General features: G+C 39.3%; 1 pseudogene across 1 annotated transcript; it reads left to right on the forward strand.

Moving 5' to 3' along the window:
* Nucleotides 1–18,626: 18,626 nt before the first annotated feature.
* LOC145004542 (epidermis-specific secreted glycoprotein EP1 pseudogene) lies at nt 18,627–20,144 on the forward strand (annotated as a pseudogene). The gene has a single exon (XR_013662400.1). The product of XR_013662400.1 is annotated as an epidermis-specific secreted glycoprotein EP1 pseudogene (transcript).
* Nucleotides 20,145–23,063: the final 2,919 nt, after the last annotated feature.

Here is a 23,063-nt window from a genome sequence, read left to right on the forward strand (position 1 = left end):
AAAGAGATAACTATTTTAATTTTCAAAAAAAAATGTTTGAAAAATCATGGGTGTTACAACCGATAATCCTCCGGCTATAAATACATAAACATATATTAGTCACTCCTAAATACCCTTAGGTCAAATGAGTGACCTACCCTAGGTCCAAGGTCAACTCCTTGGTCAAAGTCAACTTCCAGTTGACTAGACTCGTCGAGTCATGGCACAGACTCACCGAGTCCCTCTCCTACTATCCCAGCACTAACTCATCAAGTCCCTATTCCCACCCAATGAGTCACCCTTAACTCACTACTTGGGAGGATAAGATCGACTAGCGATCTGACTCGCTGTGTCCGAGAACAACTCGCCAAGTTCCAGGCAATCTTCAAAGGAATCGCCGAGTTGTTCATCCAACTCGTCGAGGCTAAGACCATCTTCATAGAACTCGCCGAGTCCACTTTGGAACTCGCTGAGTCCCTTCAACCCTCCTCCCATACGGACCAAATTTGAGACATGCAACAGTTCCAAACAATAGATATAAGCTCCTAGGGTATGCTTATCACGTAAAGTTGCAAACTTTACGTGCATGCATGGCCCTATGAGATCCAAAAGGCAACTACAAGCTCTTTATGAGGTCATACACTCAATAGGGACCTCAATCGCTTCAACCATAGAGACTTTACACTTCTAAGGTGTCCATAAGGTCCAGATCTGAAGTCCTTTCAGAACATAGAGCATAACTACATGGGGTTTGAGGTTTTAGGGCTTGAAAACCATCAATTAGGGACAAAAAGGGGATCTAATGAACTAGTGATCAAGGTAGGAACTTTTCTACCTGAATGGAAGCTACTCACAGTGTAGATTTCGGATCTACTTCCCCTCCTTGCACTCTTCAACCTCCTCCTTCTTCTTCTAAGCTCCAAACTTCCTTCACCAAGCCAAAAATCACTCACAAGAGCAATATGGGGGCTAGGGTTTCGCTCTACAGCTCTTTGGAAGTGTTAGGGACAAAGGGGGTCGAGTTAGAGTGTTTAAATAGGGTGCAAATACCCGGGTTAGGGTTTTACTCGTACAGCATGGACTCGCAGAGTCTGAGACCCGACAAGCTAAGTCCCTCACTTAAATCCCATGCCAAAATCGCTCCTACTCGGCGATTCGGGCCTCCAACTCGCTGAGTCCAAGGCAAAATGAGAAAAATACATAAACAGGAATCGTACCAGGAATCCGATGTTACAAATCTCCCACACGTATCTTAGACTTCGTCCTTGAAGTCTGATGCTCGTTCCCGGAACAATTCTGGGTAATGCTCCATCATTCATCCACCGGCTCCCGAGTCCATTCCGAGCCCTTCCGGTGCTTCCATTGCACCTTCACCAACTCCACTCTCTTGTTCCTCAGATCCTTCGACTTCCTATTAAGGATAGTTACAGGCCGCTCGATGTAATTCAGGCTATCATCAATATGAATGTCCTCCAAGGGTAGCACCGCTGAGTCGTCCACCAGGCACTTCCGCAGCTGGAAGATGTGGAAAGTGTTGTGGATCTGATTGAGTTCGGCTGGAAGATCCAGCCGGTATGCCACCATGCCCACCCCGACTACAACTCTAAACGGTCCAATAAACCTGGGACCTAACTTGCCTCGCTTCCTGAATCGGATGACGCCCTTCGAAGGCTACACCTTCAGGAGAACCATATGCCCAACCTGGAACTCCAGTTCTGATTGGCGCTTATTGGCAGAACTTTTCTGCCAACTCTGAGTAGTCTGAAGCCTGCTCCGGACCTGTTGAGTCTTCTCTATTGTCTTGAACACTACTTTAGTGCTCCCCATGACCCTATGGCTAAGCTCGCCCCAACATATCGAGGTCCTGCACCTCCTCCCATACAACATCTCGAAGGGTGGACGGTCGATACTCGCATGCTAGCTATTATTATACGAGAACTCAGCCAACGGAAGGTAGGTATCCCAGCTACCTCCGAAGTCTAAAACACATGCCTGCAGCATGTCCTCCAGAGTCTAGATGGTCCGCTCGCTCTGACCATCCGTCTATGGGTGAAAGGCGGTACTGAAATGTAGACGAGTACCAAAACCTGGATATGAACCGCACATCCCTATCCGAAATCACTAAAACTGGAACTCCGTGCCGCGCCACCACCTCCCTGATATAGATATCGGCCAATTTCTCGACCGAGATGCTCTCCTGCATTGGGATAAAGTGGGCACTCTTGGTCAATCGATCGACGATGACCCAGATCGAATCCACCCCCCGCGCGGTCCTGGGAAGCTTGGTGATAAAATCCATCGTGATGTCTTCCCATTTCCAAAGCGGAATATCCAACGGCTGCATCTTGTCATGAGGTCTCTGATGCTCGGCCTTGACCTTCCTGCAGGTCAAGCACCGCTCCACATACCATGCCACATCCCGCTTCATGCAGGGCCACCAATAGTCCAGACGAAGATCCTTATACATCTTCGTCACCCCGAGATGAATGGAGAACCGAGATTTATGCGCCTCCTCCATCAGAAACTGGCGCATGCCTCCGCTCACTATTCTGATGTTCCTCCTTCATAGCCTCCTGAATCCGCTCCAACAGCGGAGTCACCACTGTCATCCTCAGGTAGATAACTCGGATCGGCACTGTTTTACGGCTAAGCGCATCAGCCACCACATTGTCTTTCCCCGGATGGTAAAGGATCTCACAATCATAATCCTTCACCACATTAAGTCACTGACGTTGTCTCATGTTCAGATTTGGCTGATCCATAAGGTACCTCAAGCTCTCGTGGTCCGTGTAAATCGTACAGCAAACCCCATAGAGGTAATGATGCCAAATATTGAGGGCGGATACCATAGCCCCCAGCTCCAAATCATGCATCGGGTAATTCGCCTCGTGAGGCTTCAGTTGCCTCGACTCGTAAGCAATAAGGTGCCCTCTTTGCATCAACACTTCGCCCAAAACCGAGATGGACGCATTGCAGTACACAACAAAATCCTCTATGCCCTCTGGCAGGGCTAAGATTGGCGCCTCACATAATCTTTGTCTCAACGTCTCAAACGCTGCCTGCTACTCAAGCCCCAGTGGAAGACTACGACCTTCCTCTTTAGCCGCATAAAGGGTACAACTATCTTGGAGAAATCCTGGATGAATCTCCGATAGTACCCTTCAAACCCCAGAAAACTCTGAATCTCAGATGGAGACTTCGGAACCTCCCACCTCATTACGGCCTCTACCTTGGCCGGATCCACCGAAATCCCATCATGGTTGACAAGGTGCCCAAGAAACGGCACCTCGTGCAACCAGAACTCACACTTGGAGAACATAGCATATAAGCTCTCCCTCCTTAGGGTCTCCAACACCTCTCACAGATGCCCCTCATGCTCCTCCTGCGTCTTGGAATAAACCAAGATGTCATCAATGAAAACTATCACAGACCGGTCCATTACCGGTCTGCACACGCGGTTCATGATGTCCATGAACGCGGCAGGAGCATTGGTTAGCCCAAACGGCATCACCACAAACTTATAATGGCCATAGCGCGTCCGAAACGCAGTCTTCTGCACATCCTCCTCTTTGACCCTCATCTGATGGTACCCCGAATGCAGATTAATCTTGGAGAACCAAGATGCTCCCTAAAGTTGGTCGAAGAGGTCACCAATCCTTGGGAGTGGGTAACGGTTCTTCACCATCACCTTATTCAGCTCCCAGTAATCTATACACATCCGGTGTGACCCACCCTTCTTTTTCACAAACATAATCGAGGCTCCCCAGGGTGAACTGTTCGATCTAATGAATCAATTGTCTAACAGCTCATGCAGCTGTGTAGACAACTCCTGCATCTCAGGGGGAGCCAACCGATACAATGCCTTGGCTATCGGAGCCGCACCAGGGACTAGGTTGATCCTAAACTCCAACTGTCGCTCCGGAGGTATCCCAGGAAGCTCCTCTGGGAACACATCAGCGTAGTCTCGCACCACCGAAACCTCGCTCACCATCGCCTTACCCGCCTCCTGGGTATCCATAACATACGCGACATATCCCGCGCAACCCTGCTGAAGGTAGCGCCTAGCTCTCGTTGCTAAACATATTGTGGGTCCACTCTATGGACTCTCGCTGTGGATCACCAACTCTCCTCCACTTGGGGTCCTGATCCGCACTAGCTGATGTGCGCAATATATCACCGCCCCATTAGGGCTCAACTAATCCATGCCTATGATCACCTTGTTCTTATGCAACGGAATCGGAACCAAGTCTACCAAGTAACGCTCCTCAAATAACCTCAGAACGCAATCCCTGAACACGGCGGATGCTCTCACCGATCGATCATCGACAATCTCTACCTCTAAAGGGCAATCCAACATGCTCGAAGACTCATTAGACTTCTTGCTAAGCACAAGAGAAACAAATGATCGAGTGGCACCCAAATCAAACAACACCTAAACTGGGATACCGTTCACTTGGAACGATCCTAAACGCATATACACATAGCTCATATCAATATCATAACAACAAATAAATAAAACAGGGCGTGAAGAATCATACTTGTCACCACATCGGGTGCGGCGCGTGCCTCCTCTGTAGTTAGCTGAAATGCCCGGCTCTGCACCACCAGAGCCTCTGCCTTACCCTGCCGGCCATCAGTGATCTGCAGGGTTGCTGGAGCTGGCGCCTTCACTGGTGCTGATGCTGCTGTCAAATGGGGGAAGTTGACCTTCTTGTGGCCCCACTGGTTGCAGTGGGAACATAGAAACTCAGACGTTTGAATAACCGGTGCAAGGGCAGTACAATCCCTGCTAAAGTGACCCACCTTGCCGCACTTGTAGGAGCCCGACGATCCCAATCTGCATGCCCCCTCATGCGGCCTGCCGCATTTCCTGTAGTGGCCCGGTCCCGATTGGTCTTTTGGCCTACAATCTGATCGCTTGGGCTTCTTCCCTGACGCCCCTCCCGTAACCTTCCCTTCCTCTGCCTTCCTCTTCCGGATGTGCTCCAGGTCGATCTCGCTTTCCCTTTCCCTGGCAATCATGGACTCCAGAGTAGGGTAAGCGGAAAAACTGACATGCTCCCGAATATCATCTCGTAGCATGTCATGGTAGCGGGTCCTCCTCATATCCTCATCACTTGCGTATTGGGGCACCAACAACACCCTCTCCCGGAACTTGGCGGTGATCTCCGCCACAGTCTCCGTGGTCTGCCTCATATCCAAAAACTCCCTAGCCAGCTGCTGAAGCTCTACAGCTGCGCAAACTCTGCTCGGAACCTGGTCACGAAGTCTGAACATGTCATAGCCTCAACAACAGAGGCTCCCAATGAGTGACTAACCGACTCCCACCAGTCTCTAGCTGTGTCTCTCAAACACCCTGCTGCAAACCTCACATTCGACCCCTCGGGGCAGAAGCTAGTCAACTGTGCAGACTCGATGTCCACAATCCATTGCTTGGCAGCTATGGGGTCCTTCGCCCTATGAAAATTCGGCGCACCACTGCCCCTGAAATCCTTAAAGGACAGTGTGCGAGATACCGACTGGCCAGATGCCATGTCGCTCCTGAATGCCCTAAAGCGATCCTCCATCAACTCAACTATCCCTTCCTTGATCGACTCGAAGATAATGGGAGTCGACTCAAGGATGCCCCTGGTGATCTCTGACACGATGAACTCGTGTAGCCCCTTATCTACTGGCTCAGAACCTGATCCCAAACCCCATCCCTCTCTTGAACTGCCAACTGCTGGTCTCGAGCGTAGTACCACCATTCTGCAATAAATGAATATCAACTTTTAACGATATTGATACCTCTTGAGGGACCACATCTACTACAAGTTCCCCGGTCTTATCTCGGCCTTCCTCGGTTCGGGTACAGATCCTCTACTTTCATTAGTATGGTCCCATACTACCTTCCATATCTATCCGTACCTTCTTCAAGGACTGCCTTGACTCCACTAGATCCCTTTTTACACTGCTGATCACTATTATCCTTATCCTAGGCTTACCCTAGGGATAATATTTGGCCCTACCCAAACCGGTCCTCAATTGCCGAATGCCTCCTTGTAATGCCAATTACCCATCAGCTGAATACCATCACATGTGATGAGGCTCATATAATCCTTTGAGTAACACACTCGTCCCTACAACGGTTAGACTCAGACAAGAGCTGCGCAATAGGGCCAAATCCCGCACTATGAGATTATTCTACCCTGACCACATGTGACGTGATGTATTCACCTAATGGCTAACTCCCATCACTCAGAGTCCCATGAAGCACAAAGCAAGCAACATTCGGATGCAGGTAAACTACTCAAGCAAGTCTGTTCTCATAGAGAGAAACTGTACTAGTATACAATACTAAGCTCATACTATCAGGCATAACCTAAACAGGCTATCCTACTATTGTCTACTCAACACTAGCATGCAATTCACATAAGCTGAAGCACATAAACCTGGCACATAAGGCATCACTCCTAGACCCTTAGTCTTATTCTGACATGCTGATCTACTGAAACTGATAAACATAACATAAACTTGTATGGGTAATTTGGGGAATACGTACTTGAGCTCGGCCGGTCACACACATCACACACTTCGTTCTTTCTTAAAACTCTTTACTTAATCTTTTAGAAAACTTTTTCTTTTTCGAAATCCTTTAATCCCTAGGTTTGAGTTCAGTCACTCCCGAAGGTGTGTCCGAATCCCTCAAACCAGGGCTCTAACACCAACTTGTAACGACCCAATTTTTTTAAGTACAAAAGTTTCATTTTCAATTAAACACTTTGTAAAACATTTGTAAATAAATAACATTCGACCATATCATTTCTTAAAAAATATTTTGTGTCTGCAAACCCAAAACATAATTCATAATAATGTCAGAGTACAAATCCCAGAATATCTCATGATGCGGAAAACGGGAGTGTGTGTATGATGTGCCGCTACCGCGCCAGCTCCTTCCCCTTCGCTGAAGAGCTACCTGAAACTAAAACTGGAAACTGTAAGCACAAAGCTTAGTGAGTTCCCCCATCGTACCACATACCATACAATCATATTAATATACATACTATCGGGCAATTCTTGGGTGCCCGACCTGCCCAGTACGACCATTCTGGGGTGCCGACCTACCCGTGCAGCCATTCTAGTGTGCCTTCCTACCCGTGTCAAGCCATTCTTGGGTGCTGACCTACCCATCGGTCCTAACAACCGCACTTGGGGACTATTCCCCTCCTACTAACCCTACCCCTATCACATATAACATATCATGCCAGCACACAAACATACCATCACATACTGTCAGATATATATCTGGGGTGCCTGACCCACCCTTGGGTCCTAACAACCGAACTCTACTACTATCACATATAAGATATCATGCCAACATATAACATATCAGGTAGTAGCAAACCTAAATGATATCACAAAGACAATCATCTAACATACAACTCCTACTGCTGGGTCGGCATTGTGGTTGTAGACCCACCGCTACTGGAAGGTAACTCACCTCGAAAAGTAGCTGCTGAAAATCTGCTTGCTAAACGACTGACTGCTGCACCGGCAATCCTACGGCTATGAATCCATAAACATATATTAGTCACTCCTAAATACCCTTAGGTTAAATGACTGACCTACCCCATGTCCAAGGTCAACTCCTTGGTCAAATTGAACTTCCAGTAGACTGGACTCGCTGAGTCCCCCTCCTACTATCCCAGCACTAACTCATCAAGTCCCTCTTCCCACTCACCTAGTCACCCTTAACTCACTACTTGGGATGATAAGACCGACTCGCGATCCGACTAGCTGAGTCCGAGAACAACCCGCCGAGTTCCAGGCAATCTTCAAAGGACTCGCCGAGTTGTTCATCCAACTCGTCGAGTCTCAAACCATCTTCATAGAACTCGCCGAGTCCCTTCAACCCTCCTCCCATACGGACCAAATCTGAGACATGCAACGGTTCCAAACCATAGATCTAAGCGCCTAGGGTATACTTATCACGTAAAGTTGCAAACTTTATGTGCATGCATGGCCCTATGAGCTCCAAAAGGCAATTCCAAGTTCTTTATGAGGTCATACACTCAATAGGGACCTCAATCACTTCAACCACAGAGACTTTACACTTCTAAGGTGTCCATAAGGTCCAGATCTGAAGTCCTTTCAAAACATAGAGCATAACTACATGGGGTTTGAGGTTTTAAGGCTTGAAAAAACATCAATTAGGGACAAAAAGGGGATCTAATGAATTAGTGATCAAGGTAGGAACTTTTCTACCTGAATGGAAGCTTCTCACAGTGTAGATTTCGGATCTACTTCCCCTCCTTGCACTCTTCAACCTCCTCCTTCTTCTTCTAAGCTCCAAACTTCCTTCACCAAGCCAAAAATCACTCACAAGAACAATGTGGGGGCTAGGCTTTCGCTCTACAGCTCTATGGAAGTGTTAGGGACAAGGGAGGCCAAGTTAGAGTGTTTAAATAGGGTGTAAACACCCGGGTTAGGGTTTTACTCGTCCAACATGGACTCGCCGAGTCTGGGACCGGACTCGCCGAGCCCCTCACTTAAATCCCATGCGAAAATCGCTCCTACTCGGCGAGTCAGGCCTCCAACTCTCCGAGTCCAATGCAAAATGTGAAAAATACATAAACGGGAATCGTCCCAGGAATCCGGTGTTACAATAACACTCGATGATCTTCCCGATAAAGACCAAGCAACTCCAAACATCCCGAATCTCGGATAAAATCCTCGAAAATTTCCCAACGTGTTATCCAAAATCTCACACTGACACACTACTGGACATCTCAACTATCCCACACTAGCCATGACTCTCAGTCTAAAAATAATGAACTATCACACTCCTCATCTTCGACTCCCCAACCAACGTCCCATCATGAGAATTATCATGAGAGCAGAGACCTCACCCTTACACTCAATATCCATCATAGTCAATGAGTGCAATCGCCCCAATATACTCCTCTTGATCACCCGACACTGCTACTAACATATGCCCTACTATCCTCAAATAGGGTATATCCTTGTCCTTGACCATCTCAATCCCCAATGATGACCCTCTCATGCTATAATATTACCTTGCGTCAGACATACTGCCCAGATACCCAGGTACAAGATCGCAACCAACGCTACCCCACAGGGTTTACCTCCAAGCTCAGAAACCTGAAACTCAATGTCTCTTCTTCTAAAAAAAAAATAGAACAACTATAGTCACATAAAGTGGCATTTCCACTATCTGCCAGTTGCTCAACTCAGATCGTAATCCTCCATAAAGCACCATCTCTACTCATCCTTGAGTCTTGCGACTCCAAATGTCATCTCACCAAAAATCTCTCAGAAACTAACTCAATTTCCCTCTCAAGGTATGCTTCATTGAAACTTGTTCAACATGGCCCTGTGGCCCAACACACTATCACATCTGATCTCATTCTAATCAATCTCAATGGGATAACTAGTAAAACCAGAAGCACTAACCACCACGAATCATGGTACTCGAACCATTTGACCACCTCTCGATCTGCTATGAATCATGATACTCGAACCATGTTATCTCCTCTCAATCTGCACTCTCCTTGTATCGAGTACGGGTCCTCTACTTTCAGTAGTACGGACCCTTACTACCTGCCACATCTACCTATACTTTCCATACAGATCGTCCCAAATTTTCAAAGTGGCTGCTCAACCTTCTCGCTCACCCATCCCGATAAACCCGGTCGCTCACCAACGAATACTTTGATATATCAATGTACTCATCTGACTAAGATCACTCCCTAGGCTCTTCCTAGGTTCTCACACTTTTCTTCCATCAGCTGTTGAAGAACTCCTTATGATGCCAGCCATCTACCTCCTAAATATCGTCATATTCACTTAGTAGCTGACTCCCGTCATTGAGAGTTTCACAAAGCATGAAGCAAGCAGCATTCGGGCATCAAATAATCTCCACCATCACGTAAAACCACTCTATGTTACAACTGTACTTGCTCTACTCACACTCAAAAGGTGTCACCGAACTCAAGTAACTCTACCCCACGTGGGCATCTAACTACTCTCTCGGTAGGCTCCTCCAATGCTCATCTAGGTATCTCTCCTATTTTACTCCTCTACTCAAGGCTCTATCTCTGAAATATTCCTACTGGATACTCTTACTCCGCACATACTCAAAGCACATCACAGATAGGAAAATACCTAGCTAAGGCATCATAAATAAGGCAACTCTAGCCCTAAAATATGAAATACCTAGCCTATCACCTAGCATGCATCACTTATATCACAATAATAACTCATAGAATAACTGAGTAAGCGTACTTTGGGAAATCATTGTTCGGGCTCTGGCTGATTGTACACATTACTCCTTCTCATTTTCTCTTGGAAACTCTTGCTCGTTTTAGAAAAACCATTTCTTTTGAAATTTTTTCTCAAATCCCCAGTTTGAGTCTAGACACACCCGAAGGTGTATCCGAATCCCTTAAACTACGGATCTAATACCAACTTGTAACACCGTCAGTTTTCAAATAAGTTTTTCATTTAAAATCGCATAATTCTAATAACACATTTCACAAAAATCTCATTTTTTTAATTTCCAAATCACAACTCCAGAAATGTTTGATTAAAATCCAGGACCTTGAAAATGTAATTCTTTCACTGGTGTATACAATCAAGTTGGTGCCTTCACCACGATCTTGAGAAAAACCTGAAACACATAACACGGTAAGCACGAAGCTTAATGAGTTCCCAAAAATACCACATACAACACATTAGCCACTCAAGGCTATAACTCTGTAAGATCCTCTGGTGTATGTGTCTCAGTGGGACCCTCCAGTCCCACGGATTGTTGGACCCTCTAGTCCGGTCTCAGAGAGGACCCTCCGGTCTCACAGCTCGTTGGACCCTCCAGTCCAGTCTCAGTAACACATAATATAACATATATATCACACAGACAAATGCATAACTCAGGTAAGCACATAAGACTCTCTGGTCACAAATAAATACCACTCTAGGTAAAGTATAGTGAGAAGACTCACCTTGCAAGCAAGCAAGCAATTATCCTCGAACTCGAATCTCAAACTAGCCACCGCCTGACACATAGGGTACATTTCTCTAATTAATACTTGATTCTTAACTCTAGGTAACCAGATGTTATTCTTCTCTCTCTAACTCTTGAATTGGGTAAAAGACCAATTTACCCCTCCCTGGTCTCCAATACTCATGTTGACCAAACCCTATAGTCAACAGAAGTCAAACTCGAGTCAACAGTCCATGTTTGACCCGACTCGTCGAGTGCACTCTTGCGAGTCATTGAGTCCCCTCGTTTCCTCAGAAGTCTCAACAAAGTCCAATTGAATTAGTCGAGTTGACCCCCAACTCGCCGAGTTATTGTACGATCAAGCTCATCGGGACAAACCCTCACCGACTCATCGAGTCAGGCCATGGACTCGGCGAGTCCATTCAATCTTATTTCTCATTCAGACGATTTAAGGCAGATCTATCACTCCAAACACTAGATCTACCATCCTAAGGCTCAATTGTCATGTAAAGCTTTGATCTTTACACTCATGCATGCTGGTTTTGCTCTAAACTACCGATACATGTTCTCATAAGGTGTTAAACACCATACTCCTCATATGGATGAATAAAGTTGGACTTTTAGGCTTTGGGGACCTCACAAGGTCCAGATCTAAGGTTTAAACCTCTAGATAACTTAATATTATCGAAGTCCTAAATAATATTATGAAAACCCTAACTTCTCAACTAATGAGATCTAACCAATTAAAGGGGAAAGGTTCTAGCTTTTTTTACCTTCCTCTTGAAGCTCTAGATAAAATGGCGTGAACCCCAACATCTCCTTCTTATTCCTTTTTGAAAAAACTCCTCTTCATCCTCAAACATGCACTAAAATCCTTCAAGGCTAGTTTGGAGACTCTCTTAGCTCACTCCACTAGCTTAGGGTTTCACACATAAGGGTTAGGCAGCTGGTGAGGAAGAAATGGGGGCATAAGTTCCCTTATATAGGCCGTAACCCCAAGAAATTAGGGTTTCTCTACCCAGCACCTACTCAACGATTCGGCTCTCTGACTCGTCGAGTCCATTTATTCGGCTCTCCTAGATTACCCCTCTACTTAAATCCCCTAAAAGGATTCCATGTTAAACATGTTAAGTCGGGATCTAGCCTCTGTAGACCGACCAATTCAATGAAAAAACCGATTTTTAAAACATTATTTTTTATTTTTTGAAATGAAATGAGGTCTCAATAATAATTGGACCGCAATACATATATGTCAATGTAACACCGAAAATTTTTAAAACTAAAATTTGATTTAAATTCGCTTTGATCTTAACACAATTTTGTAAACAGTCTTATTTTTGTTTAAATTACCAAAAAAACATAATCAAATAAATAGTGATCTAGGATCCTCTAAAACATAACTCCTTCTCTAGTGTGTACAATCGAGCCGATGTCATCCCGTGATCCTGAGAAAACCTGAAACACAAAGCACAAAACACTGTAAGCACGAAGCTTAGTGAGTTCCCCAAAATACCACACATAACCCATACTAGCCACTCGAGGCTATAACTCTGTGGGACCTTGGGCCCTAACTCTGTGGACCCTCTGGTCCTAGCTCTGTGAACCTTCTGGTTCTAACTCTAATATACTTTGATATACACACAGCATAAATCACATAGAAATAATACAGTGCAACACAACACATAAATAGTATACAATAACTCTGCCACATAACTCTAATTACCACTCAAGGTAAGGTATAGTGAGAAGACTCACCTAAGATGTCTCGGTAAATCCCTGACTCGGTAGCAGTATAGTCTAGCCTCCGCCTAATCACATAAAATTAAATACGCTCATAAATATAACTCTCGAGACTAGACCCAACCCTCTCTTAGTACCCTCAGATGGGTAAAAGACCGTTTTACCCCTCTCTTGACTCAAAGACCCCATTGTTGACCAATCCCTAAAGGTCAACAAAGTCAACGGTCAAACTTTGAACTGACTCATCGAGTGCACTTGGCCGACTCGGCGAGTCTACACGTGTCCAATATCTCTCTAGCCTCTCATGACACGTCGAGCCTTCCCCCTCACCTGGCATGAATCGCGGGGCCACCCAGACTCAACTAGTCGAGTTCCACCTGTAATCCTCTACCCCCTTCTAAGTCACCGAGTTATTCCCCCAACTCGACAAGTTACTTACTGAGTAACTTACGGGAAACCCTAGCCCTACTCGCCGAGTCTATTCTCGGGACTCGGTGAGTTCATGCCATGCTCGAGCTCAAATGAGCTCCTGAGGTCAGATCAGTTCCTCTAACTCATAGATCTGGCCTCCTAAAGCAATAAAAACACGTAAAGTTTGGATCTTGATGCCCATGCAAGGACCCCATGGCTCTATTTGATGAAATAGCCTCAATATGCTATCCAAAACTCATATCTCTCCAAGACACTTAATAAAGATCAAGGATTTAAGGTCTCTGGACCTCTTTGGATCCATTTTCGAAGCCTCAACACAAGAAGGGACCAAATGCACTAACAATCATACTCTAAATGGGCTAGAAACCCTAACTCTCAAGGATTAACACCCCAAACTGAAGAAGGATCGAATATGTACCTCAAGATGAAGTCCTTAAGCTCTGAAATCCACAGATTAGCTCCCTCTTTAGCTTCCTCTTGCCTTGGTCACCTTCTTCTTGCAAAATCACCCACACAAGGATCAAAAATGGCTTCCTTTCTCTCTCAAAACACTCACACACTCTGGGGTCTCTCTCTATCAACTGGTAGCCGCGAATGAAGGAGATAAGGGGCTTTAAATAGGTCTCAAACCCCAGAAATTAGGGTTTCATTAAACAGCGCGAACTCGCCGAGTCCAGTCATTAACCCAGATGAAAATTCGCGACTCTACTCGGCGAGTCTAAGCATCAATTCGTCGAGTCTCTATCAAAATCTCCAAAAATAATAATTAAATAATGTGCCTGAAAATCCGGATGTTACAGTCAACATGTAAACTCATAACCTTATAATATCACTAGACGAATTCCCGCGCGTTGCGTAGCGAAGATTAAAAATATATTGAAAAAATATATGTTTAAAATGATTATGTTATTAACATTAACTTTGAGATAGTATTTTTACACTAATATATATATATATATATATATATATATATATATATATATATATATATATATATATATATATATATATATATATATTATTTTGAACAATCATATTCATTAAACAATAATATTCATTGACATCAACCTACATTCCTCATTAATAGTATTAAATATAATTATCTATTTAGTATTATTTTTAAAAATTATTATTATTGATTAATTATATTTTTACTTATGCGATCATTTTCTAATTTCAATAATGATGTTCATTTAAAATACAATTTATTTATAGCTAAATGTAATTTATAATTTGATGTTATTATCATTTAAAATTGTTATTCATTAATTTTAAACAATTTATTATTAATAATAAGTTAAAGAAAGACTTTTAAGAAACACATAATATTATTATTAAAATGTGAAACATACACTAAATAATAACGTGATAAGATAACCAATTTATATTTCAAAAGAAACTTGCATGGATAATATGACATATCCATATAATTTGATTTTATTATTTATAATTATTGCTTATTAATTTTAAAACCACTTGTTATTATTAATAAGTGAAAGAAACTTTTAAAACACACTTATTATTATAATTAAAATGTTAAACATATACTAAAATATAAAGTAATAAGATAGACAATTTGCATTTAAAAAAAAGGCTTACATGGATAATATGGCATATCAATGATTTTTAGTTAATTATTGTTTTGAAGCAACATGAACATACAAATATGTATATAATAGTTAATTATATATATATATATATATATATATATATATATATATATATATATATATATATATATATATATATATATATATATCACCTTCATAACATATGATCAATAACATGAATCTAATCTAATTTACATTATAATTTCAACCAGAACATACAATGATATTCTTAAAATAATACTTAAATCAAGAAAATACAAAAAAGAATTAGTATATAAAAAACTTACAAATTAAAAACTTCAACATAATAACATGGCTTGAGAAATTGTTCAAAGCCCTCAAGCCAACACAAAAACTTTAAACTTGTTTTGTATGTGATTTGTATTTGTATCTACTAAAAAAGATTGATCTTTTTATAGTAGAGTATCCATTAATTGTTTATTAAATATATTATATAAGCTATAAAACCTTTTAATTTTTAATTATTATTAAGATACATTTGAATGAAATTTTAAAAAATATGAGGTTTCAAATGCATGAGGTGTTTGCAAATTTTTATGGGGGTTTCAAATGCATGAGATTTAAGGAAAAATGATAGCTTTATAAGTATGTATGATTACAAATATATAAGGATATTAATGTTTTTAAAGTTTAGTTACTCGATTAATCATAAAAAGTCTTACAAAACATTCAATTAAATTATTTTTAACCAACATGCATCGTAATGTTCAGTCACTCTTAACACTTTTTGTTTAGCTTCATTAAGTCGATTTGAAATTTCTAGCTTCCAATCCCCACCACCACCATCAAACATAATTCTGTTTATGTATTTTTTAAATCTGGCTCCTCCCTGACTTCTTAAATGTAGATATTTATCTTTTAAAATCATTTTAGTTAACTCTGGCTCTTCCTTCTGACAACCCTAACTTCTTAAATCTAGTTAACTTTATGTGGTATTGTCTATTTGGATATCACGTGATAATTAAAAAATAATTTAGTGAAATCTAACAAAAAATTCAAAGGTGATGAAGTTTATACACCAAATGTGGTGTATAAAGAAATGTTGCACGCAACAGATTAATAATGTACGATCAATCATGTAATGATACATATTTCAATACGTAGTACCAACTCTTTATTTTGAATTCATATTGATTTCGTATTTACTATCATTACCATTATTGACAATTGTTTTGATTTAGTACTAAAATGAAAAAAAAATTAACATGTTAAATTAGTTAAATAAAATTATTTTATACAAATAACTATAATTTATGGACAATAAAATATTAATTGCTTAGGTATTGCAAGCGTTACAACTATAGGTTGTTGGAAAAATGTTATTAATAATGTTTCTATAAATATATCATGTTTTCGCATAAAACCAATGTTGAAAGAAACTATTTGTTGCGGCAAATACACAATTAGCATATATATATATATATATATATATATATATATATATATATATATATATATATATATATATATATATATATATATATATATATATATATATATAACAAAATTGTAAAAAGGCCCCAGTGGCTTAATAAAAGTTACAAAATCAATCTCTACTAGTATTTTTTATGCAAATGGTCATTGTGGTTTGCAAAACTTGCAAAGTTGGCCATTTTTACTAATACCATTAGTAAAACGTTGTTAGGGACAAAATCTGTAAGGGTATTTTCGGTTTTTCAAGTATTAAAAAACTGAATTCATGATATTTGATAAACCATAGAGACAATTTTTAAATTTTCTTTGAAAAATTGAATTAATTTGCTGAAGGAAGGGAGGAGGGCCCAAACCCGCGACCTCCACCCCTTATATTACAACAAAAACATTAACCAATTGAGTTGATTGCCCACTTGGTTATAACTTCCTAAAACTGATTTATATAATAACGAAAACATTAATACTTGAATAATAAATAAATTACAAAAAACAATTTTTTTTAAATAAAACAAAATGTATTTTTTTGTCATATTACAAAAAAAAAATAGATTTTTACAAACAATTTTATGTATTTATTTTACATAAAATATATTTTTTTATTTCTTTAAAAAATACGTTTTCGTATAAAAAATGTGTTTTTGTAAAATATATTTTTTATGTTTTTGAAATAATAATAATTAACACTACTCATGACATAAAAAAATGTATAACTTTTTTTGGATCGTTAGTTTTAAAATCTTTTTTTCGGTTATATGTATCAAAAAAAACTTAACAACGATTTTGCTATATATATAAACAATTTATATGTTTTTTTATGTCAAAAGTACTATTAATTATCGTTATTTTAAAAAGATATATATCGCTATTTATTTTCATCTTCATTTCAACTATATGATTTAAAACTTGCAATTAAGATGAAATACATATTTTAAATAAGATATATAACGAAAATGTATTTTTTATATTTTTTTAAATACATATAACCATTTTCCGTTTTTCAATTATATGTATTTAAAAAGGATGAAATACATATTTTAATTAAAATGAAATACGTAGTTTATATATAGTAACCCAAAAGAATTAATATTTTTTTTATATCAAGAGTAGTGTTAACTATTATTATTTGAAAGACATAAAAAATATATTTTTCAAAAACATATTTTTTATACGAAAACGTATTTTTAAAAGAAACAAAAAAGTATATTTCACGTAGAATAAATACATAAAAATACATACAAATTATCTTTAAAAAACTATTTTTTTTTTGTAATACGATTAAAATACATTTTGTTTTATTTTAAAAAAATTATGTAAAAAAATTGTTTTTTGTAATTGATTTATTATTTAAGTATTAACGTTTTTGTTATTATATAAATTAGTTTTAGGAAGTTATAACCAAGTAGACAATCAACTCAATTGGTTAAGGCTTTTGTTGTAATACAAGGGGTGGTGGTCGTGAGTTCGAACTCTCCGCCTTCCTTCAGCAAATTAATTCAACTTTTCAAAGAAATTGAAAAATGGTTAATCAAATATCACAAGTTCAGTTATTTATACTTGAAAAGTCGAAAATGTCCTTATAAATTCTGTCCCTAACGGTGTTAAGAAAAAGGACGAACTTTATATGTTTTGCAAACGACAATGACCATTTGCATAAAAAAAATTAATAGGGACTGATTTTGTGACTTTTGATAAACAACAGGGACCATTTTTGTATTTATATATATGTGTGTGTGTGTGTGTATTCAGGTTCATTTGAGACTATTCTAATTTTGTGAGACCATGAGTCCAAATCTAAAAATAATTTTAAAATGCAAAATAAATGGAAAACTTCAAAAAATACTTTATTTAAATATTATTTTCGGAACTTGAATTAACTAAAAAAAATAAAGAAAAATAAAAAAAATCCTCTTTTTTTTTGAAAAACACGTGAAATATTCTAAATAGAATATTACACTGACATATTCTAAAAAATAATTTTAAAATTTAAAATAAATGGAAAAATTTAAAAATTCTTTTTTTGAATATTATTTTCGGAACTTGAATTAACTAAAAAAAATCCTATTTTTTTTGAAAAATACGTGAAATATTCTAAATAGAATATTACAGTGTACATATTCTAAAAATAATTTTAAAATGCAAAATAAATGGAAAAATTAAAAAAAAATCCTTTTTTTAAATATTATTTTTGAAACTTGAATTAACTAAAAAAAATTTTAAAAAAATTAAAAAATGAATCTCACAATCTCATAAAATTACATCGATATATATATATATATATATATATATATATATATATATATATATATATATATATATATATATATATATATATATATATATATATATATATATATATATATATATATATATATATATATATATATATATATATATATATATATATACGATAAGGCAAGGCAATACCACTGACGATGGCTTCCTCTTCTGTCTCCCTTATCCTTATCTTCTTCATCTTCATATCATTCGCCATCTCCGACGCCGTGGTTCCCCCCGCCGACACGTTTCGGTATGTCAACCAAGGCGATTTTGGAGAACTAGATTCCGAATACGCCCCAAACTATCGTCCTCTTCCTCCGTACACCTCCCCTTTCCAGCTATGTTTCTACAACACCACCCCCGGAGTCTACACTCTTAGTCTCCGTATGGGAACAGGACGTGATGAAGCGGTCATGCCATGGGTGTGGGATGCCAACAGAGGCAACCCAGTTGGCGAAAACGCCACCTTCTCATTAGGCTCCGACGGAAACCTTGTACTCGCCCACGGAGATGGACGAATCGCATGGCAAACCAACACCGCCAACAAGGGTGTCGTCGGTTTTGCCATACTCTCCACCGGTAACATCGTGCTTCGTGACTCCAAGGGTGGTTTCGTATGGCAAAGCTTTGATTCACCTACTGATACGCTCTTGTTTGGTCAATCTCTCCGGATCCGAGGTCCGACGAAGCTCGTCAGCAGAGCTTCAACGACGAACAACGTTAACGGAGCGTATAGTTTCGTGATAGAGCCAAAAAGATTGGGTTTGTATTATAAGAACATGCTTTATTGGTCTTCCACGTTTCCATTGTTTCCCGAATTGAACCAACCAAATGTGACTATTGTTAATACAACATTCGACATTGTGGAAACCGAATACAATAACGACTTTAACGCACTGAGGTGTCATCTTGCAAACTCTAATGCTCAACCTTTTTTGGACATGGACATACTCCGATTCAATAACACCTTATCCTATATCCGATTAGGCATCGATGGGAACTTACGACTCTACTCTTATCGTCCTCCGAATATCCGTTTTAGCCAATGGCGTCTCGTGTTCAGATTGTTCGATAATATGGAGACCACGAGGCGGGGTTTATATGAAGACGAGTGCCAACTGCCTGAACGCTGCGGCAAGTTTGGGCTGTGTGAGGACAGCCAGTGTGTTGGGTGTCCGACGCCGGAGGGTGTTTTTGCGTGGAGCACAAAATGCAACGCGAAGACGCCGTCTTGTAAAGCGGGTGGTTCTCGTTACTACCAGCTCAAAGGGGTCGACCATTTCACTTCTAAATACTCTCCGGGAAGTGGGCCGATGAAACAGAAAGATTGCGAGAGTAAATGCACAAAGGACTGTAAGTGTATGGGGTATTTCTATCGCACTGATCTATCGAGGTGTTGGATCGCTAACGAGTTAAAAACTTTGACGAGGGTTGGGAACTCGACTCATTTGGCGTACATCAAAACACCCATCCAGTAGCTAGTTGGATAAGTCTACTAGGAAAGAGGGAATAAGGAAGATGAAAGATTTGAAGAAATAGCACTGTTTACTTGCTTTTCTATATTTTTACCTTCCATTGTCTGTTTGTATCGAAATTAAAGAGACTTGGTTGTATATTTTTTAAGATGTAAAACGCTTCTATATGCATAACACATTTGCAGTAGAATAAATGTGTTTACAGTCGACAAGTGCACGAAATATTTACAGTTTATAAGAAAAATATCCATAGTTTTTTAAATTCGACAACGACATAAAAAAGATAAAGTAAATAAATATATAAATAAACAAAACTAAAAGTTTTTTCAATAATTATAAAAATAAAATTAAAAGTCAATAATTATAAAAATAAAATTAAATGTTGTTTCAATAATTATAACAAGATATAAACTCCAAAATATGAATATCTTGCGGTTTACTATATTTTTATAATTATTGAAAAAATCATTTAATTTTTTTTTTACTTTATTATTTTTATGTTGTCCGTAAATTTAAAAAAGCAATCAATTTTTTTTTCTTGTAAATGCAAACAATTAGTCCATTTGTAAACTACCAACACATTACTCATCCACGGCACACACGGAATGGTCAATCACATGCCCTTGGCTTTACTCCATTTGAATGTAATATACATACAATTTGATCTAACATAGAAAATCTTTATCGGGTTGATCGGGTTGACATATGAGATTTGTGCTCTAATGTCGTTAGCGAGTCTCGATTTGATACATCTCATCAACATGCTCGTTAGAGCCACCCTATGATTTGCGTTTGGAGAGCGACTTTCAACGATCAAGTTAGTATCGATACGAAATGGAGGTTAGTTACCCAAGCAAGAGAGAACTAGTCGTGTGTATATGCGATATATATGAGAGAGTAGTTAAAGCTTACCTGGGATCCTTTTCTTATATGTGATAAGAGTTATATTTATAAGAGGGAAGCACCTTCTACATTGGGAAGGGACCTAAGAATTCAAGTATACGCTGGGAACTAGGAAGGAACACAAAGCTAACACTTTTATCCTAGGAATGAGTGAATATCTTGGCCGGACTGGATCGGCTGAAATGGATTGTATTATCTAAACCGAACCGGTCAAGCCGAATTTATCAGATAGAACCATATTGGTTGGATTGAGACGAACCGTATTGGATGACTGAACTGGCATGACAACATGGTTGTTGGATTGTCTTATATGTGATAAGAGTTATATTTATAAGAGGGAAGCACCTTCTACATTGGGAAGGGACCTAAGAATTCAAGTATACGCTGGGAACTAGGAAGGAACACAAAGCTAACACTTTTATCCTATGAATGAGTGAATATCTTGGCCGGACTAAACTGGATCGGCTGAAATGGATTGTATTATCTAAACCGAACCGGTCAAGCCGAATTTATCAGATAGAACCATATTGGTTGGATTGAGACGAACCGTATTGGATGACTGAACTGGCATGACAACATGGTTGTTGGATTGCATTGGTAAGCAAAAAGAAGTCTGAGAAGGGATGTATATCAATAACTCCCCTCAGTCCTGAGTAGGAGCAGTCGATGCCAGGTCATTGTTTGGATTTAATATTAGCACGCATACACAATCAAACATTTTCATTGAACTTGGCTTGGGAGAAGTGACATTATGATTATAATTGCAATATACTCTATCTATACCGTAATCTATTCTACAAAATTTGATGTGATCATGAAGTTTATATACATCAACGTGTAACACTCCAAAAACCATATTTTCAAAAACAACCAATATCCATAATTGTATTCAAAAACACCATTGTTTCAAAAGTAAAGTCATATCAGAGTGTCCCAAAAATCAATATCATGAAAATAGGAAGATGTGCATGATCAGGCCTTTGCTTTCCACGATCCTTTAAAGTACCCGAAACAATAAACTAAAACTATAACCCAAAGCTTAGTGAGTTCCCCCAAAGTACCATCACACAACATATAATATACATATATTTAGCATGTTGGGTCCAACACCTCCCCGTTGGATTGCCCTACATACCACATACTAGGTCAACAACCTTCCAATTGAAATACCCCGACCCACAACCTCCCGGTTGGAATGCCCCGGTCTGTTGACTAACAACACAAAACAATAGTCTCAACCCACATAACATGTTGACATATAATAGACAACAAGTATACTCAGCAAAAAATAATCATACAACCAGTAATCATAGGTAGTCCTATAGGTCTACCATTCTAACACGTATTATTAGCTATCATATTGTCATACAGCTCTACCGCACGCTTAAATATCAACAAACAGTATGAAACATATTATTAACCCAATGGGCCGACCTTGGTGCCTTCAACCCACAAGTACAATGAGGAAAACTCACCTCTTAATCTGAAAAGATCTCCGATAGAATACAGCTCCGAAATATAGCTAAACCGGTCACCTAAACACCAAATAATGATCAATCTCAATTACCACTCAAATTACCTAAAATACCATTAGGTCAAACTTGATCAAAGTAAAAAAGTCAAAAGCCAAACTTTGGTCAAAACAACTGAGTATGTTAGGGGTACCTAGCCTGAACATGAAGCATACTCAGCCCTTGACCAGAATCGCGAGGTTGACCTAGTACGCTCAGCATACCAATCTATATGCCCAACGTATGAGGCCTTCAATTAATCCTTCTGCTAAGAGCTTATTCCTTTAATCTTTTTGGTCAATTTCTCATATATAACCCTAAACTAATGTCCTTCACCATAAAGTTTCCAACTTTATGGTGCTGCATGGCTAGCAAATGCCCACGAGTTAAAACCCTAACTTCTTAACCCATTAAGATGCCTCAACATTTGCATAGAGTGTGATGTGTATTTTTAATGCACTAGTTTTTTATTTATATTTCCTAGTTTATCGCATCTAAACCACACCATACAAGTTGTGAACCTGAACGAGTATAATATAGTTTTGATAAGAAAGGGTGCCGAACTCAAGGGAATGGTAGTGAATTAATATTAGAGTATTTGATTATAGGTTATTTCAAATAAAAGGAAACAGTAAAAATGGGGGTTTATTATAAGAACTCAGTTAAATTAAACTTACCA

This window comes from Lactuca saligna, chromosome 7 (assembly GCF_052625555.1).
Source record: "Lactuca saligna cultivar CGN05327 chromosome 7, ASM5262555v1, whole genome shotgun sequence".
Taxonomy (NCBI): domain Eukaryota; kingdom Viridiplantae; phylum Streptophyta; class Magnoliopsida; order Asterales; family Asteraceae; genus Lactuca; species Lactuca saligna.